Raw genomic sequence first — 27,280 nt, forward strand, 5'->3', positions numbered from 1 at the left:
CAAAACTATGGAATCTGGTTTGAACATGTCTATGACATCTGTTGTGCACAAGCCTGTGACTTCCACAAGTCTATGCAATTTGTTTGTGCACATGGCTACGGAATCTGTGCGCAGATCTCCGGAATCTGTTTGTACACAGGCCTACGGCATCTGTTTGTGCACAGGCCTACGGCATCTGTTTGTGCACAGGTTTACGGAATCTGTTTCCTTACAGGTCTACGGCATCTGTTTGTGCACAGGCCTACGGCATAATTTTTTGAGCACAGGTCTAGGGAATCTTTTGTGCACAGTTTTATGGAATCTCTTTGGGCCCAGGTCTATGGAATATTTTTGTGCACAGGTCTATGGAATCGTTTTGTTCAAATGGGTATGGAATCGTTTCGTGCAAATGGGTATGAAATTGTTTTGTGCAAATGGGTATGGAATCTTTATGGAAACAGGTCTATGACTTCTGTTTGTAAACAAGTCTAAGACTTCTGTTTGTGCACTAGTCCGTGGAATCTGATGTGCACATATCCTTGACATCTCTTATTGCGCAAGTCTATGATGTATTTTTTGTGCAAGTCTATGACATCTGTTTGTGCACAACCCTGTGACTTCCGTTTGTGTCCAAGTATCCGGAATCTGTTTGTGCACATGTCTACGGTATCTGTTTGTGCACATGTCTACGGTATCTGTTTGTGCACATGTCTACGGTATCTGTTTGTGCACAGGTCTACGGAATATTTTTGTGCACAGGTCAACGGAATATTTTTGTGCACAGGTCTACGGAATATTTTTGTGCACAAGCCTACTGAATCGGTTTGTGCAGAGGTCTAAGGAATCTGTCTTTGCAAAGGCCACTGCATTTGTTTGTACACAGGTCTAAAGAACATTTTTCTGCAAATGGATACGGGATATTTTTGTGCAAATGGATATGCAGTATTTTTGTGCACTGGTGTACGAGATATTCTTGAGCATATTTTTGAGCATAGGGGTATGGAATGTTTTTGTGCAGAGGTCCATGGAATCTTTTTGTGTACAGGTATATAACATCTCTCTTTGCACAAGTTTATGACATCTGTTTGTGCGTAAGTCTATGACATCATTTTGTGCGCAAGTCTATGACATCAGTTTGTGTTCAATTCTAAGGTATCTGTTTGTGCACAATTCTAAGGGATCTGTTTGTGCACAATTTTAACGGATCTGTTTGTGCACAAGTCTACGGGATCTGTTTGTACACAATTATATGACATGTGTTTTCATAAGTCTATGTTATCTACGAAATATGTTTGTGCACTCAGGGTTACCACAAATAACCTTGTAATAGTTATAGGAAAATAGGAAATTTACAATTGATTTACAGGAAATTATGGGAGACTAGCTGTTACCCGCGGCATCGCTTGAGTGTAGTAAGAACTTCCATCAAGTATGGGTACATTTTACTGAGTCGACTAATATTTTTGTAGCATCCTAGGAGCAAAGACACTCGGCGTCGCCCATCAGCTCGTCGGGACATTTTTTATTACTTTACACGCAGACATTCTATAAAGAAAGGTTTTCAAATATCTGGCCGCCATTTAAAATGATGGCAACAAATCGATCCCGAAAGACCATATATATATAGGTTAAAGGAATCCAGTGTACTAAATATTTGTGAAATCGGTTGAAACTCACGGACTTTCTTACAAAGAGAAGATTTGTTACATTTCTGTGCGCCAATTATGAAGATGGCGGCGGATTGGAAAAATCTTTCTTAGTACGCGCCTACTACTTACGAGTAACGTTCCTCCAAATTTTCAGCCTTCTGGGGCCAGCGGTTTGGGCTGGGCGATGATTATCAGTCAGTCTGTCAGTCGGTCAGGACTTTGATTTATATAGATATAGATGTATAATTAAAAAAACAGGAAAAGACAAGAGAACTACTCTTGAAAAAATAGCAAAATATAGGTTGCAAATGCTTTGAAAGTAATAAGACAAGATTTACAAAGGAGCTTTGGTTTAATTATAACCATAAGTTCGTAAGATATGTTACATAAATTTGTCACTGGAAACTGAGAGCTTGTCTCGAAGTGACGTAAATGAAACGTCATAGCTTCTCGTAAAGCGACGCCTGATGAGGCCCTGTCAAAGGCTTAGTACAGACTAAATAGGAAGATGGAGTAGAAAATCGCGTGTAGTCAATTCTCGCGTCGTTCTCGAACTAGCTCTCATTAAGTCTCTAGCATTTCGAAATATAGGAAGTGTCATACTTATGGAACGTAATCTTAGAAACATATGCTATAACTTTAAAACATCACAGACTTCCCTGACAAATATTTTTAGAGGCTTCCATAGCTTTGGTGATATATAACAAAACCAAAAGTGAGAGCGCACAAAATATCTACAATTTCAAAAAATCGGAAAATATTGGAAAATTATCGAAATTATAGGAACTAATAGGAAGACATCCGAAAATAGGAAAAATTATAAAATTTAGGAAATGTGGTCACCCAGCGCAGGTCTACGGAATATGTTTGTGCACAGGTGTATAGATTGTTTTTGTACACAGGTCTACGTAATATTTTATTAGCCTAAGTCTTCGGAATCTATTTGTATTATTGCATCCACTGTGCTTTGCACGTGAAAACGACGGGAAGGCAATTTGAGTTGGACTGGGCGTTGAAGCAATCAAGATTAATACTTCTATAATAGATGGTTAGGGCCTTGTTAGTTCAAACGTGGTAACTAATATACGCGCAACACCACAAGACTTAAATGGAGCGCCTGCTTTTCAGTATACGTTTTAAAATACTAGTTTCTAAACAGTTTTAATTCATATTAAGACTGAAGTGACAGATATTTATCAAAACTGTCTTTGTACACAAAGACGCGAAAAAGTAAGAGATAAGTGTAGAAAATTAATTGTTTGAAGTAACAGATATTCAAATTTTCATTTTTGAAGACGTGATTATAAAACATCAATTATTTGAAAAAATTTCTTATCTTAGTTTTTTTCACAAAAATTTCAGAGAAACTACCTTGATACTACTGTTTATTTTCGAGAAACATTTGCTTCGAGGAAGTTCAAATACTCGGATATCTGAAAAATAGAGCTAGTATTTATTTTTATATTTCAAAATTGAAAATATTGCGAACCGAAAATTACATTCGCCCTTTGACTGTGATGTAGTTATTAGAGTCAAAAGGATCTGTAGCTTTGAGAGATATACAACACGTCAATTTTTGAAACCTCGAAATCTTTAAAATAAACGAACACGTTTTGTTAAGTTTTCATGCTTGTTTTATTTTGTCTGCTATCAACAATTTTCTGCCCATTTTATTCTCCTTATAGGCCCGAATACTCAAACTAACTCTAAATTTTAAAAAGAAAATAAAATGCAAACGTTTTCTATTTTTAAAATGATGCACATGTTTAAGGATAAAATATTTTACTTAAGGAATTTTGGTGAAAAAAACTAAGATAAGAAATTTTTTCAAATAATTGATGTTTTATAATCACGTCTTCAAAAATGAAAATTTGAATATCTGTTACTTCAAACAATTAATTTTCTACACTTATCTCTTACTTTTTCGCGTCTTTGTGTACAAAGACAGTTTTGATAAATTTACATTATGATCCTGAACCGAAATCCCTGTTTTTAAAATGTTGTTGGACGAGCATAAATTATTTTGTAAATCATTACACCATATGAAATAGTCGTGGTAAAATAGTGTTTTGTGTTTAGTCACCTTGTTGTCTTAAGACAATTTGTGGATGCAACGAATTTACAAGTTGGGAAACCAAAATAAACCTCTCCGAGTCGAGACATAATTTGAGGTTTTTCTTAAATAAATATAATTTATATTAATTATTGTAATGGTCATTAATTTAACCCAGTTATAGTAGTTAAATCGCTTTATGAAACTTTATTCCAAAAATCATTTTTAAACATAGCTATTGTTCCTCGTTTGAATTCAAGCGTATGCCTCGTTAACAATTATTGGAAATTTGGGGTATATAAAGGGATTGATTCTCAATAAATTATGAGAATTTAGCAAATGCGAACGCGGTGACAGACACACGCACACAGACACCTCCAGTATAATACCTCTCCTTGTCGTCAACGTCACTCGGAGAGGAAAATGTTTCCAGTCCTTATTGTTTAAAGCCCCATTTAACGTCTTTGAATCCACATTCCGGATATGTACCGCTTAGTACACGATAAGGCAGCATGGTCTATAAACCTATTAAAATGGGGGGTTCCCATTCAACCGAATCTCGATGGACAGAATCGCATTCGACAGAAAATGTTTGGCTAGAATTTCAAAATCTAGCCCAATGGCTATATTCCCGATGGACCGAAATCTCAATCTTCCAAATATGCCCTAAAAATACATCAATATAACTTGAAACACGATAGCCGTCAGCGATTCGTTGGTGTAGTTTTGAAATATATAAATTAAATGTTTCGTGATGCTAATTAAATCGCTCACTTTCATTCCTTTCAAGGCAAGAGATATTTAGAATTAATAAACAAATTGTGCTTTAAAATGAAGTATAATCATAATGGTAGTTCCATCAATTTTAAGTTTAAAATTAAAATTTTAATATTTTGGTTTCGGGTAGGTTAGGTCCGATTCGGTTAAGTTATTTTCCTATTAATTAGCTACCACCTTTTCCAAAACATTCTCCTACTAATTAGCTACCACCTTTTCCAAAATATTCTCCTAATAGTTAGCTGCCACCATTTCCAAAACAATGGTTCCAATAATTCGTTGCCACCTTTTCCCAAATATTCTCCTAATAGTTAGCTGCCACCATTTCCAAAACAATGGTTCCAATAATTCGTTGCCAAATTTTCCAAAATATTCTCCTATTATTTAGTTGCAACCTTTTCCTAAATATTTTCCTATTAATAAGCTGCCACCTTTTCCAAAATATTCTGTTATTAATTAGCTGCCACCTTTTCCAAAATATTCTCCTACTAATTAGCTGCCACCTTTTCCAAAATATTCTCCTACTAATTAGCTGCCACCTTTTCCAAAATATTCTCCTAATAGTTAGCTGCCACCTTTTCCAAAATATTCTCCTATTAATTAGCTGCCACCTTTGCAAAATATTCCCCTATTAATTAGCTGCCACCTTTCCAAAATATTTTCCTAATAGTTAGCTGCCACCTTTTCCAAAACATTCTCCTACTAATTAGCTACCACCTTTTCCAAAATATTCTCCTAATAGTTAGCTGCCACCATTTCCAAAACAATGGTTCCAATAATTCGTTGCCAAATTTTCCAAAATATTCTCCTATTAATTAGTTGCAACCTTTTCCTAAATATTTTCCTATTAATTAGCTGCCACCTTTTCCAAAATATTCTCCTACTAATTAGCTGCCACCTTTTCCAAAATATTCTCCTACTAATTAGCTGCCACCTTTTCCAAAATATTCTCCTAATAGTTAGCTGCCACCTTTTCCAAAATATTCTCCTATTAATTAGCTGCCACCTTTGCAAAATATTCTCCTATTAATTAGCTGCCACCTTTCCAAAATATTTTCCCGATAGTTAGCTGCCACCATTTCCAAAATATTCTTCTAATAGTTAGCTGCCACCTTTTCCAAAACAATGGTTCCAATAATTCGTTGCCACCTTTTCCAAAATATTCTCCTATTAATTAGTTGCCACCTTTTCCTAAATATTTTCCTATTAATAAGCTGCCACCTTTTCCAAAATATTCTGTTATTAATTAGCTGCCACCTTTTCCAAAATATTCTCCTACTAATTAGCTGCCACCTTTTCCAAAATATTCTCCTACTAATTAGCTGCCACCTTTTCCAAAATATTCTCCTAATAGTTAGCTGCCACCTTTTCCAAAATATTCTCCTATTAATTAGCTGCCACCTTTGCAAAATATTCTCCTATTAATTAGCTGCCACCTTTCCAAAATATTTTCCTAATAGTTAGCTGCCACCTTTTCCAAAACATTCTCCTACTAATTAGCTACCACCTTTTCCAAAATATTCTTCTAATAGTTAGCTGCCACCTTTTCCAAAACAATGGTTCCAATAATTCGTTGCCACCTTTTCCAAAATATTCTCCTATTAATTAGTTGCCACCTTTTCCTAAATATTTTCCTATTAATTAGCTGCCACCTTTTCCAAAATATTCTGCTATTAATTAGCTGCCACCTTTTCCAAAATATTCTCCTATTAATTAGCTGCCACCTTTTCCAAAATATTCTCCTACTAATTAGCTGCCACCTTTTCTAAAATATTCTCCTAATAGTTAGCTGCCACCTTTTCCAAAATATTCTCCTATTAATGAGCTGCCACCTTTTCCAAAATATTCTCCTACTAATTAGCTGCCACCTTTTCCAAAATATTCTCCTAATAGTTAGCTGCCACCTTTTCCAAAATATTCTCCTATTAATTAGCTGCCACCTTTGCAAAATATTCTCCTATTAATTAGCTGCCACCTTTCCAAAATATTTTCCTAATAGTTAGCTGCCACCTTTTCCAAAACATTCTCCTACTAATTAGCTACCACCTTTTCCAAAATATTCTTCTAATAGTTAGCTGCCACCTTTTCCAAAACAATGGTTCCAATAATTCGTTGCCACCTTTTCCAAAATATTCTCCTATTAATTAGTTGCCACCTTTTCCTAAATATTTTCCTATTAATTAGCTGCCACCTTTTCCAAAATATTCTGCTATTAATTAGCTGCCACCTTTTCCAAAATATTCTCCTATTAATTAGCTGCCACCTTTTCCAAAATATTCTCCTACTAATTAGCTGCCACCTTTTCTAAAATATTCTCCTAATAGTTAGCTGCCACCTTTTCCAAAATATTCTCCTATTAATGAGCTGCCACCTTTTCCAAAATATTCTCCTAATAGTTAGCTGCCACCTTTTCCAAAATATTCTCCTATTAATGAGCTGCCACCTTTTCCAAAATATTCTCCTATTAATTAGCTGCCACCTTTGCAAAATATTCTCCTATTAAATAGCTGCCACCTTTCCAAAATATTTACCTAATAGTTAGCTGCCACCTTTTCCAAAACATTCTGCTACTAATTAGCTACCACCTTTTCCAAAATATTCTTCTAATAGTTAGCTGCCACCTTTTCCAAAACAATGGTTCCAATAATTCGTTGCCACCTTTTCCAAAATATTCTCCTATTAATTAGTTGCCACCTTTTCCTAAATATTTTCCTATTAATTAGCTGCCACCTTTTCCAAAATATTCTGCTATTAATTAGCTGCCACCTTTTCCAAAATATTCTCCTATTAATTAGCTGCCACCTTTTCCAAAATATTCTCCTACTAATTAGCTGCCACCTTTTCTAAAATATTCTCCTAATAGTTAGCTGCCACCTTTTCCAAAATATTCTCCTTTTAATGAGCTGCCACCTTTTCCAAAATATTCTCCTAATAGTTAGCTGCCACCTTTTCCAAAATATTCTCCTATTAATTAGCTGCCACCTTTGCAAAATATTCCCCTATTAATTAGCTGCCACCTTTCCAAAATATTTTCCTAATAGTTAGCTGCCACCTTTTCCAAAACATTCTCCTACTAATTAGCTACCACCTTTTCCAAAATATTCTCCTAATAGTTAGCTGCCACCATTTCCAAAACAATGGTTCCAATAATTCGTTGCCACCTTTTCCCAAATATTCTCCTAATAGTTAGCTGCCACCATTTCCAAAACAATGGTTCCAATAATTCGTTGCCAAATTTTCCAAAATATTCTCCTATTAATTAGTTGCAACCTTTTCCTAAATATTTTCCTATTAATAAGCTGCCACCTTTTCCAAAATATTCTGTTATTAATTAGCTGCCACCTTTTCCAAAATATTCTCCTACTAATTAGCTGCCACCTTTTCCAAAATATTCTCCTATTAATTAGCTGCCACCTTTTCCAAAATATTCTCCTAATAGTTAGCTGCCACCTTTCCAAAATATTTTCCTAATAGTTAGCTGCCACCTTTTCCAAAACATTCTCCTACTAATTAGCTACCACCTTTTCCAAAATATTCTCCTATTAATTAGCTGCCACCTTTGCAAAATATTCTCCTATTAATTAGCTGCCACCTTTCCAAAATATTTTCCCGATAGTTAGCTGCCACCTTTTCCAAAATATTCTTCTAATAGTTAGCTGCCACCTTTTCCAAAACAATGGTTCCAATAATTCGTTGCCACCTTTTCCAAAATATTCTCCTATTAATTAGTTGCCACCTTTTCCTAAATATTTTCCTATTAATAAGCTGCCACCTTTTCCAAAATATTCTGTTATTAATTAGCTGCCACCTTTTCCAAAATATTCTCCTACTAATTAGCTGCCACCTTTTCCAAAATATTCTCCTACTAATTAGCTGCCACCTTTTCCAAAATATTCTCCTAATAGTTAGCTGCCACCTTTTCCAAAATATTCTCCTATTAATTAGCTGCCACCTTTGCAAAATATTCTCCTATTAATTAGCTGCCACCTTTCCAAAATATTTTCCTAATAGTTAGCTGCCACCTTTTCCAAAACATTCTCCTACTAATTAGCTACCACCTTTTCCAAAATATTCTTCTAATAGTTAGCTGCCACCTTTTCCAAAACAATGGTTCCAATAATTTGTTGCCACCTTTTCCAAAATATTCTCCTATTAATTAGTTGCCACCTTTTCCTAAATATTTTCCTATTAATTAGCTGCCACCTTTTCCAAAATATTCTGCTATTAATTAGCTGCCACCTTTTCCAAAATATTCTCCTATTAATTAGCTGCCACCTTTTCCAAAATATTCTCCTACTAATTAGCTGCCACCTTTTCTAAAATATTCTCCTAATAGTTAGCTGCCACCTTTTCCAAAATATTCTCCTATTAATGAGCTGCCACCTTTTCCAAAATATTCTCCTAATAGTTAGCTGCCACCTTTTCCAAAATATTCTCCTATTAATGAGCTGCCACCTTTTCCAAAATATTCTCCTATTAATTAGCTGCCACCTTTGCAAAATATTCTCCTATTAAATAGCTGCCACCTTTCCAAAATATTTACCTAATAGTTAGCTGCCACCTTTTCCAAAACATTCTGCTACTAATTAGCTACCACCTTTTCCAAAATATTCTTCTAATAGTTAGCTGCCACCTTTTCCAAAACAATGGTTCCAATAATTCGTTGCCACCTTTTCCAAAATATTCTCCTATTAATTAGTTGCCACCTTTTCCTAAATATTTTCCTATTAATTAGCTGCCACCTTTTCCAAAATATTCTGCTATTAATTAGCTGCCACCTTTTCCAAAATATTCTCCTATTAATTAGCTGCCACCTTTTCCAAAATATTCTCCTACTAATTAGCTGCCACCTTTTCTAAAATATTCTCCTAATAGTTAGCTGCCACCTTTTCCAAAATATTCTCCTTTTAATGAGCTGCCACCTTTTCCAAAATATTCTCCTAATAGTTAGCTGCCACCTTTTCCAAAATATTCTCCTATTAATTAGCTGCCACCTTTGCAAAATATTCCCCTATTAATTTGCTGCCACCTTTCCAAAATATTTTCCTAATAGTTAGCTGCCACCTTTTCCAAAACATTCTCCTACTAATTAGCTACCACCTTTTCCAAAATATTCTCCTAATAGTTAGCTGCCACCATTTCCAAAACAATGGTTCCAATAATTCGTTGCCACCTTTTCCCAAATATTCTCCTAATAGTTAGCTGCCACCATTTCCAAAACAATGGTTCCAATAATTCGTTGCCAAATTTTCCAAAATATTCTCCTATTAATTAGTTGCAACCTTTTCCTAAATATTTTCCTATTAATAAGCTGCCACCTTTTCCAAAATATTCTGTTATTAATTAGCTGCCACCTTTTCCAAAATATTCTCCTACTAATTAGCTGCCACCTTTTCCAAAATATTCTCCTATTAATTAGCTGCCACCTTTTCCAAAATATTCTCCTAATAGTTAGCTGCCACCTTTCCAAAATATTTTCCTAATAGTTAGCTGCCACCTTTTCCAAAACATTCTCCTACTAATTAGCTACCACCTTTTCCAAAATATTCTCCTATTAATTAGCTGCCACCTTTGCAAAATATTCTCCTATTAATTAGCTGCCACCTTTCCAAAATATTTTCCCGATAGTTAGCTGCCACCTTTTCCAAAATATTCTTCTAATAGTTAGCTGCCACCTTTTCCAAAACAATGGTTCCAATAATTCGTTGCCACCTTTTCCAAAATATTCTCCTATTAATTAGTTGCCACCTTTTCCTAAATATTTTCCTATTAATAAGCTGCCACCTTTTCCAAAATATTCTGTTATTAATTAGCTGCCACCTTTTCCAAAATATTCTCCTACTAATTAGCTGCCACCTTTTCCAAAATATTCTCCTACTAATTAGCTGCCACCTTTTCCAAAATATTCTCCTAATAGTTAGCTGCCACCTTTTCCAAAATATTCTCCTATTAATTAGCTGCCACCTTTGCAAAATATTCTCCTATTAATTAGCTGCCACCTTTCCAAAATATTTTCCTAATAGTTAGCTGCCACCTTTTCCAAAACATTCTCCTACTAATTAGCTACCACCTTTTCCAAAATATTCTTCTAATAGTTAGCTGCCACCTTTTCCAAAACAATGGTTCCAATAATTCGTTGCCACCTTTTCCAAAATATTCTCCTATTAATTAGTTGCCACCTTTTCCTAAATATTTTCCTATTAATAAGCTGCCACCTTTTCCAAAATATTCTGTTATTAATTAGCTGCCACCTTTTCCAAAATATTCTCCTACTAATTAGCTGCCACCTTTTCCAAAATATTCTCCTACTAATTAGCTGCCACCTTTTCCAAAATATTCTCCTAATAGTTAGCTGCCACCTTTTCCAAAATATTCTCCTATTAATTAGCTGCCACCTTTGCAAAATATTCTCCTATTAATTAGCTGCCACCTTTCCAAAATATTTTCCTAATAGTTAGCTGCCACCTTTTCCAAAACATTCTCCTACTAATTAGCTACCACCTTTTCCAAAATATTCTTCTAATAGTTAGCTGCCACCTTTTCCAAAACAATGGTTCCAATAATTCGTTGCCACCTTTTCCAAAATATTCTCCTATTAATTAGTTGCCTCCTTTTCCTAAATATTTTCCTATTAATTAGCTGCCACCTTTTCCAAAATATTCTGCTATTAATTAGCTGCCACCTTTTCCAAAATATTCTCCTATTAATTAGCTGCCACCTTTTCCAAAATATTCTCCTACTAATTAGCTGCCACCTTTTCTAAAATATTCTCCTAATAGTTAGCTGCCACCTTTTCCAAAATATTCTCCTATTAATGAGCTGCCACCTTTTCCAAAATATTCTCCTAATAGTTAGCTGCCACCTTTTCCAAAATATTCTCCTATTAATGAGCTGCCACCTTTTCCAAAATATTCTCCTATTAATTAGCTGCCACCTTTGCAAAATATTCTCCTATTAAATAGCTGCCACCTTTCCAAAATATTTACCTAATAGTTAGCTGCCACCTTTTCCAAAACATTCTGCTACTAATTAGCTACCACCTTTTCCAAAATATTCTTCTAATAGTTAGCTGCCACCTTTTCCAAAACAATGGTTCCAATAATTCGTTGCCACCTTTTCCAAAATATTCTCCTATTAATTAGTTGCCACCTTTTCCTAAATATTTTCCTATTAATTAGCTGCCACCTTTTCCAAAATATTCTGCTATTAATTAGCTGCCACCTTTTCCAAAATATTCTCCTATTAATTAGCTGCCACCTTTTCCAAAATATTCTCCTACTAATTAGCTGCCACCTTTTCTAAAATATTCTCCTAATAGTTAGCTGCCACCTTTTCCAAAATATTCTCCTATTAATGAGCTGCCACCTTTTCCAAAATATTCTCCTAATAGTTAGCTGCCACCTTTTCCAAAATATTCTCCTATTAATGAGCTGCCACCTTTTCCAAAATATTCTCCTATTAATTAGCTGCCACCTTTGCAAAATATTCTCCTATTAAATAGCTGCCACCTTTCCAAAATATTTACCTAATAGTTAGCTGCCACCTTTTCCAAAACATTCTGCTACTAATTAGCTACCACCTTTTCCAAAATATTCTTCTAATAGTTAGCTGCCACCTTTTCCAAAACAATGGTTCCAATAATTCGTTGCCACCTTTTCCAAAATATTCTCCTATTAATTAGTTGCCACCTTTTCCTAAATATTTTCCTATTAATTAGCTGCCACCTTTTCCAAAATATTCTGCTATTAATTAGCTGCCACCTTTTCCAAAATATTCTCCTATTAATTAGCTGCCACCTTTTCCAAAATATTCTCCTACTAATTAGCTGCCACCTTTTCTAAAATATTCTCCTAATAGTTAGCTGCCACCTTTTCCAAAATATTCTCCTTTTAATGAGCTGCCACCTTTTCCAAAATATTCTCCTAATAGTTAGCTGCCACCTTTTCCAAAAAATTCTCCTATTAATTAGCTAATAACGTGATAAGTATTACTTAAAATAATGAAAAAAAAACTACAATTCCCTTTAAAAAGTAAATTTTCGGGGATTTGAAAGTATTTGGTTCTTCTAAGCTAAAATAGGTGCTTAATATTTTACAGAATGTTCGCGTATGGTGCTCAATTTCTTTGACCATTATTTTATTATAAGTCAAAGAAATTGTTTGCTTGCAAAGATGCAATCTTTGCGCTCCCGGGAATTAAATTCATTTTAGTTCCCTCGGGTGTATATGCGCATGCATTCTTGTCCCAATGGACCGAATCCGAAACCCGGAGAAGTGCGGGTTTTCGCTCCAATGGGACTGTCCCATCGGACCGAATCCGCCAAAAGTGCGGGTTTTTCGGTTGATTGGGACTGGTTTCGGCCGAATGCGATTCGGTCCAATGGGGCAGAGCCATTAAAATGGCATAGCACGTTTACTAACTCAAATACAGCAAAATCCATTTGATTTCGTTCCTTAGACGCTTTAGCCCATGTTTTAGGTTTCCCCCAATGTTATCAATATATATTTTTGTTTTTGTTTTCAGGAAAAGATTCCTTGAGGAGTCAATTAAAATTTTCCTGCAAAAGATAATTTAAGAATTATATAATCCGAAAAATCCCTACAACTTGACTTTTGCATTTCCACATGAGGTAAAAACAAGTAGGGAAACCAATTTAAACCTCTCCGAGTCGAGGCGCAATTAAGAGATTTTTCTTAAATTATTAAATAAATATAATCATTTTAATCGTCAGTTATTTAGCTTAAATCTGTTTAAATCGTTTTAAGAAACTTTATTCCTTTCACCAACTGCGAACGCGGTGACAGACACACAGAACGTTCAGTGTAATACCTCTCCGTGACGTCATAGTCACTCGGAGAGGTAATAATTACTCACATCAAATGTGGATGAGAGTATGACAATGGCCATAGAGCCTGTGTTAAAAAACGCGGGCATCAAAGTTTCGCCAATAACTATTCAGTTTACTAGTGCCTGATGGACTTGCAAACTCGCGACTGAAAGTAGTTCCGACATTTATGCTCCTTGGTTTAACCATAGCCCACTCGATCACGCGCATCACGACGCAAGCTGCTCGCGCTATAGCTAAATTACCGAGATTTGTTTTAAACGTATCTAGTTTTATGTGCTCTTCTGTTGCTTCGATAACCTTACTTAAATCCATATTATGCCTTCAAATACCTTTTAAAACACTACCAGCTACTCTGCCCTGACTACAAACACAAATCGAGGAAGTTCTAGCATACACAATAGCAGACGACGGTAACCGCGTAACCGCGAATTAACACAAGACCTATTTTAAGGGAGTGAACAGGCCCAGTATAGCTACGCCAATTAAACGGTCAACTACGGCGAAACTCTGATGACTCGCCACTTTTGGAAATTTTCATACTTTTCCCCTTATCCACTTTTGCTCACATTGATTGAAATGTAGTTGTGTAGCTTCTAGTATGGAATTTAGCTTTCCCGGTTTTCAAACGTGCTTTGAACTTTAATATTCTCAGATTTTCCCAGGTTTTTCATTACCTATGACAACCCTGCTGACCTTTTCTTAGTAAGAGTAAGGTGAGGCGGGCCTACAGATAGTTCAAAAATCGTGGCACGAGTACGGTTTTGAGGAAGTGTAGAATCATTTTTAAACTCGTCCTAGAAATGAAGAATTTGGCATTGTTTGCTAGTCCCGTATAAGTTTATATTGTCCCTGGCCACTCAGGTTTTTGACTTCAGAACCAGTTTTTGTATACATATACATGTACTAGCTGTTACCCGCGGCGTCGCTCGCGTGTAATAAGAACTTCCAACAAAATGATGTAAAGAATGGGTAGATTTTACTGATGACTAATATTTTTGTAGCACCCTTGGAGCGAAGGCACTCGGCGTTGCCCGTCAACCCGTCGGGACATATTTTATTATATTTCACACGGACATTATTCCATAAAGAAGGGTTTTTATATTTCTGGCCGTCATTTAAAAAGATGGCAACAAATCGAACCCGAAAGACCATTCAGCCCGTCTATAGGTTAAAGGAAGCCAGTGTACAAAATATTTGTGAAATCGGTTGAAACGCGCGTACTTTGTTGTATAGAGAAGATTTTTTACATTTCTGGGCGCCATTAATTAAGATGGCGGCGGATTGGAAAAATCATTCTTAGCACGCGCCTACTAATTACGAGTAACGTTCCTGTAAATTTTCAGCCCTCTAGGGCAAGCGGTTTGGACTGGGCGTTGATTATCATTCAGTCTGTCAGTCAGTCAGGACTTTGATTTATATAGATAAAGATAGATAAACAGTCTCGCCTCACTGCGAGAAGATTAGACAGGGTGGGGTTGGCTTCGAACTTTCTAAGATATCGGGAACACCTTCAATTGACCAGTATGTTGATGGATTTAGTGTTTTGGCAAACGAAATTGTGCAATTAGTTAATGCAAGGGTTTTTTTCTGATTGTGAAGATTTTCTACGATTTACGGAAAGAGAAAAAAAATGTATGAAATGGCACCTTATGCATTGTCATAGTTACTGTATTTCGCGTATATTGAATTGGGCAAGCATTTCTCAATTTTATGCGGGCTTGCTGCACTCTTCGTAACTTTACAGCATATGCTTATGTTTATAGTGTATGCGAGCCACTGTATAGCCTTAGATCATTGTTGGGTGCTATACAACCTTAGCACATTGTAAACCACGTGGAGTAATTTAAAATGATTTTGGCCCCTGTTTTAATTTGAACTGATAAGGCACGAGAATTTAATGTTAGTGAATGTATTTTTCAGTGGCTGGATCCTAAAGTGAATTTCTTCATGACGACGCCTTATAATCCGTTTCACGAAATGGGGTTTTCGTTCGCTCGTTATGTGCTTTTCAGTCTAAAAAATGTGAAGTAGGACTGACCTTTTTTATTTTTCTCCAGAAAACATAACTGCAACCTGTGTAACATTTTGCATTTATATTGCAGACTTGTATTTATGAGCAATAAATACATCGAATTTCGTTTGAAGGAGATCAATGTCACGCAGTGGACATCAAGTCACTTAAAACATAGCTTAGCCATCTCAAATGGTGTAAGTATGCAGCGTATTCTTCGAGGGGTCGGTCATTCACGAAATTCCGCACGTTACCCGCGAAATCCAAATTAAGAAATCCGAAATCAATAACAAAATCAGAAATCCCGAAAGAAATCTAACGTATTTTTGCTCATTTAAAAATCCCATAAAAATCAGATATCAGTAACGAAATCACGAAATCCGTAAAGAAATCAAACGTATTTTTGCTCATTTCGAAATCCCATAAAAAATCAGAAATCAGTAACGAAATCACGAAATCCGTAAAGAAATCACAAAATCCGTAAAGAAATCACTAAATCAGTAAAGAAATCACAAAATCAATAAATAAGTCACAAAATCAGTGAAGAAATCACAAAATCAGTAAAGAAATCTCAAAATCAGTGAAGAAATCACAAATTTAGTAAAGAAAGCACAAATTCAGTAAAGAAAGCACAAATTCAGTAAAGAAATCATAAAATCAGTGAAGAAATCACAAAATCAATAAAGAAATCACAACATCAATAAAGAAATCACAAAATCAATAAAGAAATCACAAAATCAGAAGCGAAATCGCAAAATCATAGGAAATCACGGGAAATACCTCAAAATCCAACGAAATTAATTGAATTTTCGCAAAGTTCGTCGAAATCACGAGATTGGATTTCGAAATCCCGTACACTTTTTACAAAACGTCCGACCCCTCGATCGATATTCTCTCATTACCATAATGCACAGCTAACATATTATCAGGAAATTAACCTTTCTTTTTTCGAAATGTTAATGAAGATTTTGATCATTTTTCGAAATCTAGATTAGATTACGAATTTTAGAGACATAGCTAGTCTTAAAGGAGTTGTACCCTTAAGTAGAATCCCATTAAAGGGAGGATGAAGGGGAAAATCAAGTGATTTTTTATCGATTCTTCCACTAATTATAAGACCAGCCTGCATAGTGAAACATTGAGGAAATACAGTCTTCGAAGGATTTTAAAATTCAAATTAGGTTCGGATTTTAAGGATAATTTGAAATAAGGACTTCTGACCAATCGCGTAACACCCTGCCTGATTGTCAACAAAATTCTCGTGGCACGCTCCATGCCAATATTTATCGCGAGATTTGAATTAAATTTGCGCGCGTGAGATGTACAGCGTGCAACTGGAATTTTTATTTGATTAAAAAAATTGTCTTGTTTTACGTGTACATTTTGAAGCGAATTTAACGGTTCAAACTGTGAGCCTAAGTTTTTAAATACACATTAAAATAAATATATTTAGGTTGATTTAAATAATACAGTGTGATGACGCGGTTGTTGAAGGTGTGATAGTAATCGTTTTCAGAGTCGAAGTTTCCATCTTTTTGAGCACATTCTGATTTAGTGATGAACCGATACCGATATGGTATCGGTACCATTTCATCACTACTATTAAACCAAGAAGCGATATCTAGTTTACTAGGGAGAAGGTGTAAATTAGCCACATTTCTAGCTTTATCTCCAGTCCAAACGTAGGTCCGGAGTTAATCCACGCCTCTAAATTACAACCAGCATCTCATTGGTTCTTGAAAACTCACGTCAGCGCGACGCGAATGACGAAAATTACGTATTTTATGACTGAGGAGAGGCGAAATAGCCCGGCTTCCTTTTACGTCCCCCTCCCCCCATTGTATTTTGAGAGGGACTATACTTAGGCATCTTATAAGTTCTCCCTAGTAAACTGGATATCCTTTCTTGATTAAACCAAGGATAGTGGAGCTAAGAATTGCTTTGAAATATAATGAGATTGTAGTGTTTACACGCAACCTATTTGTAAATAATAATTCATTAATTTAGACTTCAGCAGTTGCTTGTCAATCAAGAGCCATAATTGCATATTTACGTAAACAAGTTTGTAGGTCCTCCTCTCGACTCGGAGAGGTATTGTTTTGGTCTCCCAACTTGTTATGGTTTCTAATCTACATAAGAATCCGTAGGGACTAAATAATGACTAGCGGGGTCTGAATACGAACTCTCGGGGTTTGAATAAGAAGTCGTAGGATTTAGCGGGGTTTTTAAACGTGGAAATTTCGAAGTGCCTCGAAAGGGTTTTAAGAAAAACCGTTTTTTTCAACAGTGTTACACTAAAGCCTGGTTTTCACTGGAAAAATTCACGGAACCGTTAAAATTCCGCATAATTTTGCGGATAATTCCTCATAAAAACGGAGGCAAAGTCACTGAAACTTGTAAAGTTGTAAATACTTGTAATATGAAAGAGAGCCAGCTCGCGGAGACCAAGGCTTACCAATAGCAACCTATCGATTTTCTTAGACTTTATTGTCTTTGTAAAAATGTTAATTTTTTTCTATATAAATAACGATTAAGTCAAACTTCTTTAACAATTCGTTAACTATACGTTTTTAGAAATTTAAGTCGACTACCCGTACAAAAATTTACGGCTGCATTTTTGCTGTTAATTAGATTTTTTAGAATCTGCAATATATTGCAAATAAACTGGAATATTCTGGAAAAATACTGGAATAAACCTGAAAAATGTTCAATTTCAGACAAAATTAAGGTGATTCCAGAGAGCAATGCAGAACATTTTAGACGTTTTGCAGAAAAAATATCTTCCGTTGGAAAACTCAGTACAGCAGTATACAAAATTTAGCCACTCTAGAGTCATAAAATAGTTACCTTACAGCTAGAAAACAGAGGGAAATAGTAACTCCCGTAAGAAATCAGGATGTTTGTAGGCTCATTACAAGTACTGTACCTTCCAAATATATTGTATGCATGTTACAGTCAGAAATTGCTAAGTTTGTAGGATAATTGCAGGCGTGTTTCGGATACTTTTTACGATAATTGCAGACTCGTTTCAGATACTTTTCAGGATCATCACAGGCGCGTTTCAGATACTTTTCAGGATCATTGCAGGCGCGTTTCAGATACTTTTCAGGATCATTACAGGCGCGTTTCAGATACTTTGTAGGAAAATTGCAGGAGCGTTTCATATAATTTTCAGGACCATTACAGGCGCGTTTCATATACTTTTCAGGATCATTGCCGGCGCGTTTCATATACTTTGTAGGAAAATTGCAGGCGCGTTTTATATATTTTTTTGGATCATTGCAGCCGCGTTTCAGATACTTTGTAGGATAATTGCAGCCGCGTTTCAGATGATTTGCAGGATCATTGCAGCCGCGTTTCAGATAATTTTTAGGATAGTTGCAGGCGCATGTCAGATAATTTTTAGAATAGTTTCAGGCGCATGTCAGATACTTTGCAGGATAAATGCAGGCGCTTTTCATATACTTCGTAGGAAAATTGCAGGCGCGTTTCAGATACTTTTCAGGATCATTACTGGCGCGTTTCAGATACTTTTAAGGACCATTACAGGCGCGTTTCAGATACGTTTAAGGACCATTACAGGCGCGTTTCAGATACTTTTAAGGACCATTACAGGCGCGTTTCAGATACGTTTAAGGACCATTACAGGCGCGTTTCAGATACGATAATTACAGGTGCTTTTCAGATACTTTTTAGGATAATGGCAGGTGCTTTTCAGATAATTTTTAGGATAATTGTAGGCGCGTTTCAGATACTTTTTAGGATAATTACAGGCTCTTTTCATATACTTTGTAGGATAATTGCAGTTGCTTTTCATATACTTTGTAGGATAATTACAGGCGCGTTTCAGATACTTTGTAGGATAATTGCAGGTGCTTGTCAGATACTTTTCAGGATAATTGCAGGCGCATTTCAGATACTTTGCAGGGTCATTGCAGCCGCGTTTCAGACACTTTGTAGGATAATTGCAGCCGTGTTTCAGATAATTTTTAGGATAGTTGCAGGCGCATGTCAGATAATTTTTAGGATAGTTGCAGGCGCATGTCAGATACTTTGCAGGATAAATGCAGGCGCTTTTCATATACTTTGTAGGAAAATAGCAGGCGCGTTTCAGATACTTTTCAGGATCATTACTGGCGCGTTTCAGATACTTTTACGGACCATTACAGGCGCGTTTCAGAGACTTTAATTTGTACGATAATTGCAGGTGCTTTTCAGATGCTTTTTAGGATAATTGCAGGCGCGTTTCAGATACTTTTTAGGATAATTGCAGGCTCTTTTCATATACTTTGTAGGATAATTGCAGTTGCTTTTCATATACTTTGTAGGATAATTACAGGCGCGTTTCAGATACTTTGTAGGATAGTTGCAGGCGCATTTCAGACACTTTTCAGGATAATTTCAGGAGCGTTTCATATACTTTGTAGGAAAATTGCAGGCGCGTTTCAGATACTTTTTAAGGATAATGGCAGGTGCTTTTCAGATAATTTTTAGGTTCATTGCAGCCGCACTTCAGATACTTCGTAGGATAATTACAGGCGCGTTTCAGATACTTTGTAGGATAATTGCAGGTACTTTTCAGAAATTTTTAGGATAATTGCAGGAGCATTTCAGATACTTCGTAGGATAATTGCAGGCGATTTTCATATACTTTGTAGGATAATTGCAGGCGCTTTTCATATATTTTGTAGGAATATTGCAGGCGCTTTTCATATACTTTTTTGGATCATTGCAGGCGCGTTTCAGATACTTTTTAGGATCATTGCAGGCGTATTTCGGATACTTTGTAGGATAATTGCAGGCGCGTTTCAGATACTTTTTAGATTAATTGAAGGCTCTTTTCATATACTTTGTAGGATAATTGCAGGTGCGTTTCAGATACTTTGTAGGATCATTGCAGCCGCGTTTCAGATACTTCGCAGGAGCATTTCAGATACTTTGTAGGATAATTGCAGGTGCGTTTCAGATGATTTGCAGGATCATTGCAGCCGCGTTTCAGATAATTTTTAGGATAGTTGCAGGCGCATGTCAGATAATTTTTAGGATAGTTTCAGGCGCATGTCAGATACTTTGCAGGATAAATGCAGGCGCTTTTCATATACTTCGTAGGAAAATTGCAGGCGCGTTTCAGATACTTTTCAGGATCATTACTGGCGCGTTTCAGATACTTTTAAGGACCATTACAGGCGCGTTTCAGATACGTTTAAGGACCATTACAGGCGCGTTTCAGATACTTTTAAGGACCATTACAGGCGCGTTTCAGATACGTTTAAGGACCATTACAGGCGCGTTTCAGATACGTTTAAGGACCATTACAGGCGCGTTTCAGATACGATAATTACAGGCGATTTTCATATACTTTGTAGGATAATTGCAGGCGCTTTTCATATATTTTGTAGGAATATTGCAGGCGCTTTTCATATACTTTTTTGGACCATTGCAGGCGCGTTTCAGATACTTTTTAGGATCATTGCAGGCGTATTTCGGATACTTTGTAGGATAATTGCAGGCGAGTTTCAGATACTTTTTAGATTAATTGAAGGCTCTTTTCATATACTTTGTAGGATAATTGCAGGTGCGTTTCAGATACTTTGTAGGATCATTGCAGCCGCATTTCAGATACTTCGCAGGAGCATTTCAGATACTTTGTAGGATAATTGCAGGTGCGTTTCAGATACTTTGCAGGGTCATTGCAGCCGCGTTTCAGATTCATTGTAGGATAATTGCAGGTGCGTTTCAGATACTTTGCAGGGTCATTGCAGCCACGTTTCAGATTCTTTGTAGGATAATTGCAGGTGCGTTTCAGATACTTTGCAGGGTCATTGCAGCCGCGTTTCAGATTCATTGTAGGATAATTGCAGGTGCGTTTCAGATACTTTGCAGGGTCATTGCAGCCACGTTTCAGATTCTTTGTAGGATCATTGCAGGTGCGATTTAGATACTTTGTGGAATAATATCAGATGCGTTTCAGATACTTCGCAGGATCATTGCAGGTGCATTTCAGATACTTCGCAGGATCACTGCAGGTGCATTTCAGATACTTTGGAGGATAATTGCAGGTGCATTTCAGATTCTTTGCAGGATCATTGCAGGCGCGTTTCAGATGCTTTGCAGGGTCATTGCGGGTTTTCCTATCAATTATTGTGAATCAGTCGCCTTATATACCCTAAATTTCCAAAAATTTTTAAAGAGGCTTACGCTTGAGTTCAAACGTCAACAATAGTTATGTTTAAAATTATTTTAGGAATAAAATTCCTTAAAACGATTTAACTAGAATTAAGGTAAATTAATGACGATTTAATTAATAAATATCAATTATATTTTTTTTAATATTTAAAAATAGCCTCTAAATTGCGTCTCGACTTGGAGAGGTTTATTTTGGATTCCCAACTTGTACTCATCTCTTACAAAAATATTAAGCTGTAATTCATCTGAATACACGCTTTTCTGACTTGCTTAAGTAATATCTGAGATGGTCCAACTGTTTAGGTACATGTACATTAAGTTCTCACCACATCTAGATAAGAAGGTCTTTTCGTCTATCTAACATTCACAACATACACACTCACAGAACGTAATCGAAAAATTCTTTCAAACTTATAGCTAAAAACCGATTACAACTGAAGGGAAGGGTCCCGACAGGCTTGTTTTACGTCTATTCGCAACCAGGAAAACTGCTGTAAACTTATATGATAGCGCTAAAGTACTTTGGTTCGCAATTTCCTTCACATTTCGAGCGGCATGGTGATAGTAGATCTTGTCTTAATCGGTTTCTATCCACGCTTGTTTTTCGTGTACCCGGGGCCACAAACACACACATGCACACACACACAGAAAGCTAGGTCTGGTCTCAAAAACTGGAATAAAATCACTAAAATAAACTGAAATTAATTTTATTTACTTTTTTTGGATGAAAAATTGTTTTTCTACGACTTTTTACCTCAAATAGAAGTAACTCTTATTTTATTAGGTTTTGAATCTATAGAACTTGACTGCCAACACCTTTGAAAGCTTGGAATCCTTATGTTGTTAGTATTGGATACACTTTAAACATAACTGCATAAGTTCGTAAGATGTGTTCCATAAGTTTGTCACTAGTTACTTCATGAAGTGGTGTAGGTGAAACGTCATATTCTCGTAAAGCGACGCCTGTTGAGCCATTGTCAAAGGCTTAATAAGGCTAAATAGGAAGTTGGACTGCAAAACCGAGTGTATTCAATTCTCGCGTCATTCTCGAACTAGCTCTCAGTAAGTCTCTAGCATTACGAAGTATAGGCAGTGTCATACTTATTGAAACATATCTGATAAACTTATGATAACTGTATATACAATACTGGCCCATTTATGACCAAAAAATGTTTCAATTTTCTATCTTTTATGGTGGTTTAAATATTTTTAGGATCGAGACGTGACAGTATTAGATCAAAAGATTTTATTAAGATGAATGAGTAAAGCTTTTTTAAGATGCCTTTTTAGGCCTAACCAATTCTTTATTCAAATTTTAGAAAAATAAAAGCAGTAATATTAATGCCTAACAGAAGCAGATAAAAATTTAGGGTGCGCTCGAAGTTGACTTCCCGTACAAAAATTTTAAGCTGTAGTTCATCTGCATACGCGCTTTTTTATCGCTACCACGCTGTAATAGGTATACATTAAGGCTACATTTCTGCAGCTCAAAAAACGGGAAAATTTCACAGCAATTCTAGAACTGCAAATTGACTGCCGTTTCTTCATTTTCTGTTTATTAACTGTTAACTGTCTAGCCTGGCAGAAATATGCAGCGCAATTCTGCAAACGCTAAGCAAAAGTAGAAATACCAGCTGTTAGTTTAAAACTGTAATTTGACCGTTTTTATAGATATGATACAGGTCTGCAAAAGTGATGGAAAAGTAGAAATCCAGCTGCTAATTTAGAACTGTAATTTGACCGTTTTAATAGACATGTTACAGGTCTGCAAAAGTGATAGAAAAGTAGAAATCCAGCTGCTAATTTAAAACTGCAATTCTACCACATTTATAGACATGTTACAGATCTGCAAAAGTGATGGAAAAGCAGAAATGCAGCTGCCAATTTAGAACTGTAATTGGACCTTTTTTATAGACATGTTACAGGTCGGCAAAAGTGATAGAAAAGTACAAATCCAGCTGCTAATTTAAAACTGCAATTTGGCCACATTTATAGGCATGTTACAGGTCTGAAAGAGTGATTGAAAAGTAGAAATCTAGCTGCTAATTTAAAACTGCAATTTGACTACATTTAAAGAAATGTTACAGGTCTGCAAAAGTGATGGAACAGTAGAAATACAGCTGCCAATTTAAAACTTTAATTTGACCTAAATTGACCATTTTTATAGACATGTTACGGGTCTGCAAAAGTGATGGAAAAGTAGAAATTCAGCTGCCAATTTAAAACTGAAATTTAACCACATTTAGAGAGATATTGCAGGTATTCAAAAGTAGGAAATTCTACTTTTGAATACCTGCAATATGTCTATAAATGTTGAATAGTTACAGTTTTAAATTGGAAGCTAGATTTCAACTTTCCCATAACTTTAGCAGACCTGTAACATGTGTATAAATGTGGTCAAATTGCAGTTTTAAATTGGCAGCTGGATATCTACTTTTCCATCACTTTTGCAGACCTGTAACATGTCTATATCAATGGTCAAATTACAGTTTTAAATAGGCAGCTGGATTTCTACTTTTCCATCGCTTTTTCAGACTTGTAACATGTCTATAAATATGGTCAAATTACAGTTTTAAATTGGAAGCTGGATTTCTACTTTTCCATCACTTTTTCAGACTTGTAACATGTCTATAAATATGGTCAAATTGCAGTTTTAAATTGGCAGCTGGATTTCTACTTTTCCATCACTTTTTCAGACTTGTAACATGTCTATACATGTAGTCAAATTACAGTTTTAAACTAGCATCTGGTATTTCTACTTTTCTATCGCTTTTGCACACCTGTAACATGTCTATAAAAATGGTCAAATTACAGTTTTAAATTGGCAGCTGAATATCTACTTTTCCATCACTTTTGCAGACCTGCAACATGTCTATATAAATGGTCAAATTACAGTTTTAAATAGGCAGCTGGATTTCTACTTTTCCATCGCTTTTTCAGACTTGTAACATGTCTATAAATATGGTCAAATTACAGTTTTAAATAGGCAGCTGGATTTCTACTTTTCCATCACTTTTTCAGACTTGTAACATGTCTATAAATATGGTCAAATTGCAGTTTTAAATTGGCAGCTGGATTTCTACTTTTCCATCACTTTTTCAGACTTGTAACATGTCTATACATGTAGTCAAATTACAGTTTTAAACTAGCATCTGGTATTTCTGCTTTTCTATCGCTTTTGCACACCTGTAACATGTCAATAAAAATGGTCAAATTACAGTTTTAAATTGGCAGCTGAATATCTACTTTTCCATCACTTTTGCAGACCTGTAACATGTCTATATAAATGGTCAAATTACAGTTTTAAATAGGCAGCTGGATTTCTACTTTTCCATCGCTTTTTCAGACTTGTAACATGTCTATAAATATGGTCAAATTACAGTTTTAAATTGGAAGCTGGATTTCTACTTTTCCATCACTTTTTCAGACTTGTAACATGTCTATAAATATGGTCAAATTGCAGTTTTAAATTGGCAGCTGGATTTCTACTTTTCCATCACTTTTTCAGACTTGTAACATGTCTATACATGTAGTCAAATTACAGTTTTAAACTAGCATCTTGTATTTCTACTTTTCTATCGCTTTGCACACCTGTAACATGTCTATAAAAATGGTCAAATTACAGTTTTAAATTGGCAGCTGAATATCTACTTTTCCATCACTTTTGCAGACCTGTAACATGTCTATATAAATGGTCAAATTACAGTTTTAAATAGGCAGCTGGATTTCTACTTTTCCATCGCTTTTTCAGACTTGTAACATGTCTATAAATATGGTCAAATTGCAGTTTTAAATTGGCAGCTGGATTTCTACTTTTCCATCACTTTTTCAGACTTGTAACATGTCTATACATGTAGTCAAATTACAGTTTTAAACTAGCATCTTGTATTTCTACTTTTCTATCGCTTTGCACACCTGTAACATGTCTATAAAAATGGTCAAATTACAGTTTTAAATTGGCAGCTGAATATCTACTTTTCCATCACTTTTTCAGACTTGTAACATGTCTATAAATATGGTCAAATTACAGTTTTAAATAGGCAACTGGATTTCTACTTTTCCATCACTTTTTCAGACTTGTAACATGTCTATACATGTAGTCAAATTACAGTTTTAAACTAGCATCTGGTATTTCTACTTTTCTATCGCTTTTGCACACCTGTAACATGTCTATAAAAATGGTCAAATTACAGTTTTAAATATCTACTTTTCCATAAGTTTTGCAGACCTGTAACATGTCTATAAATATGGTCATATTACAGTTTTAAAATGGCATCTGGATTTCTACTTTTCCATCACTTTTGCAGAACTGTAACATGTCTATAACTGTGGTCAAATTACAGTTTTAAACTAGCAGCTGTTATTTCTACTTTTGCATCGCGTTTGCAGAATCGCGCTGCATATTTCTGCCAATACAGACAATTAACAGATAATAAACAGAAAATGTAGAAACGGCAGACAATTTGCAGTTCTGGAATTTCTGTGAAATTTTCGCGTTTTTCGAGCTGCAGAAAATGTAGCCTTAATTTATACCTATTACAGCGTGGTAGCGATAAAAAAGCGCGTATGCAGATGAATTACAGCTTAAAATTTTTGTACGGGTACACAAACGCCTTCAAAAAAATAGCAAAAAATGGCGTCGAAAAAAACCTCGCGAACTGACCAAAACCAAGCCTATGACGTCACGCATTCGTCGTTTTGTAACGTATTTTTGTTTCTTATTTAACTTAGACGGGTCTAATCTTAAATAACTGCCCATCAACCTAAACAATCCTACGCTACAAACATACCATACACAAACCCGAGTCCTTCGCGTAGCTTTCACTATTGGGGCTAGCGAGAAACGTCGTCTAGGGGAGTGTATTAAAAGACTATCAGCATATTGCGCTTTGAAATAACGTGACGGTTTGAGGTTCACTTCAAATTTAATATCAAAAATAATAATATCAAAAATAAACAATGAAGATAATTGTAAAAATAATGGAAACACTTTTAACCTTAACGTAATTGATTTATGGTATTAACTGTGCAAAACTATCATTACTTTATTTAATTTTAAGCCATTTAAACCATATCTTTATCAACCTATGCGCTTTAACTTGTAGCGACTTAATATTTTAACTTTAATCAATTCGATAGGTTTAACTTGTAATCAATTTGATAGTTTTAACTTTTAATCCTTTTGATAGTTTTAACTTTAATTCATTTTGATAGTTTTAATTTTTAATTCAATTTAATCAATTTAATATTTAATCTTTTAACTTATCACATTATTATTAAACTAAGTCACTCTTTGGACGCTTGGTGGTCATTTTATAGTTAGTCTTTTAAAGACTTTATGTATCTTAACCATAACGTAAATATAAACGGTAGAGGGTACTTATCGGTGTAGAGTGCCGGTTATCGTCTTCCTTCGGTTCGGTTCCATGGTTGGTGAAGCTTTCTCTTGTAGAAATTCATTGTTTTAGTTTGGTGCCGTTTGAGTTCATACCGAAATATGATTCACTTTCACGGTTACGTGTCCGTGGCACAACTCCTAAATTTCTATCTTTGAGACATTGTTTTCTCAAGCCCGAACCTATTAGTCTTTACCACCGATCAACGTTATCATTTTTACCGCACTCGTCCCGCTTAACCGACCAGCATCGTTTTTCCACCAACTCTCTCTCTCTGTCCAGAAGACCATCTCCTTTCTTTTTCCAGTATCGTCAACCTCGGTCCTTTTTTAGACGTCACGATCGGCGTCACGATCGACGTCACGAACCACACCTGGTACT

At 35.5% G+C, this 27,280-nt stretch overlaps 1 protein-coding gene across 3 annotated transcripts in view; it reads left to right on the forward strand.

Moving 5' to 3' along the window:
* LOC149705328 (DNA (cytosine-5)-methyltransferase 1-like) overlaps positions 1-27,280 on the forward strand; it is a 358,139-nt gene that overhangs the window by 205,581 nt on the left and 125,278 nt on the right. The gene's annotated exons all lie outside the window — the stretch shown is intronic.

Source organism: Phalangium opilio, unplaced genomic scaffold (genome assembly GCF_054372755.1).
Source record: "Phalangium opilio isolate 3A_F unplaced genomic scaffold, DU_Popi_V2 ptg000014l_1, whole genome shotgun sequence".
In the NCBI taxonomy this organism is placed as follows: Eukaryota; Metazoa; Arthropoda; class Arachnida; order Opiliones; family Phalangiidae; genus Phalangium; species Phalangium opilio.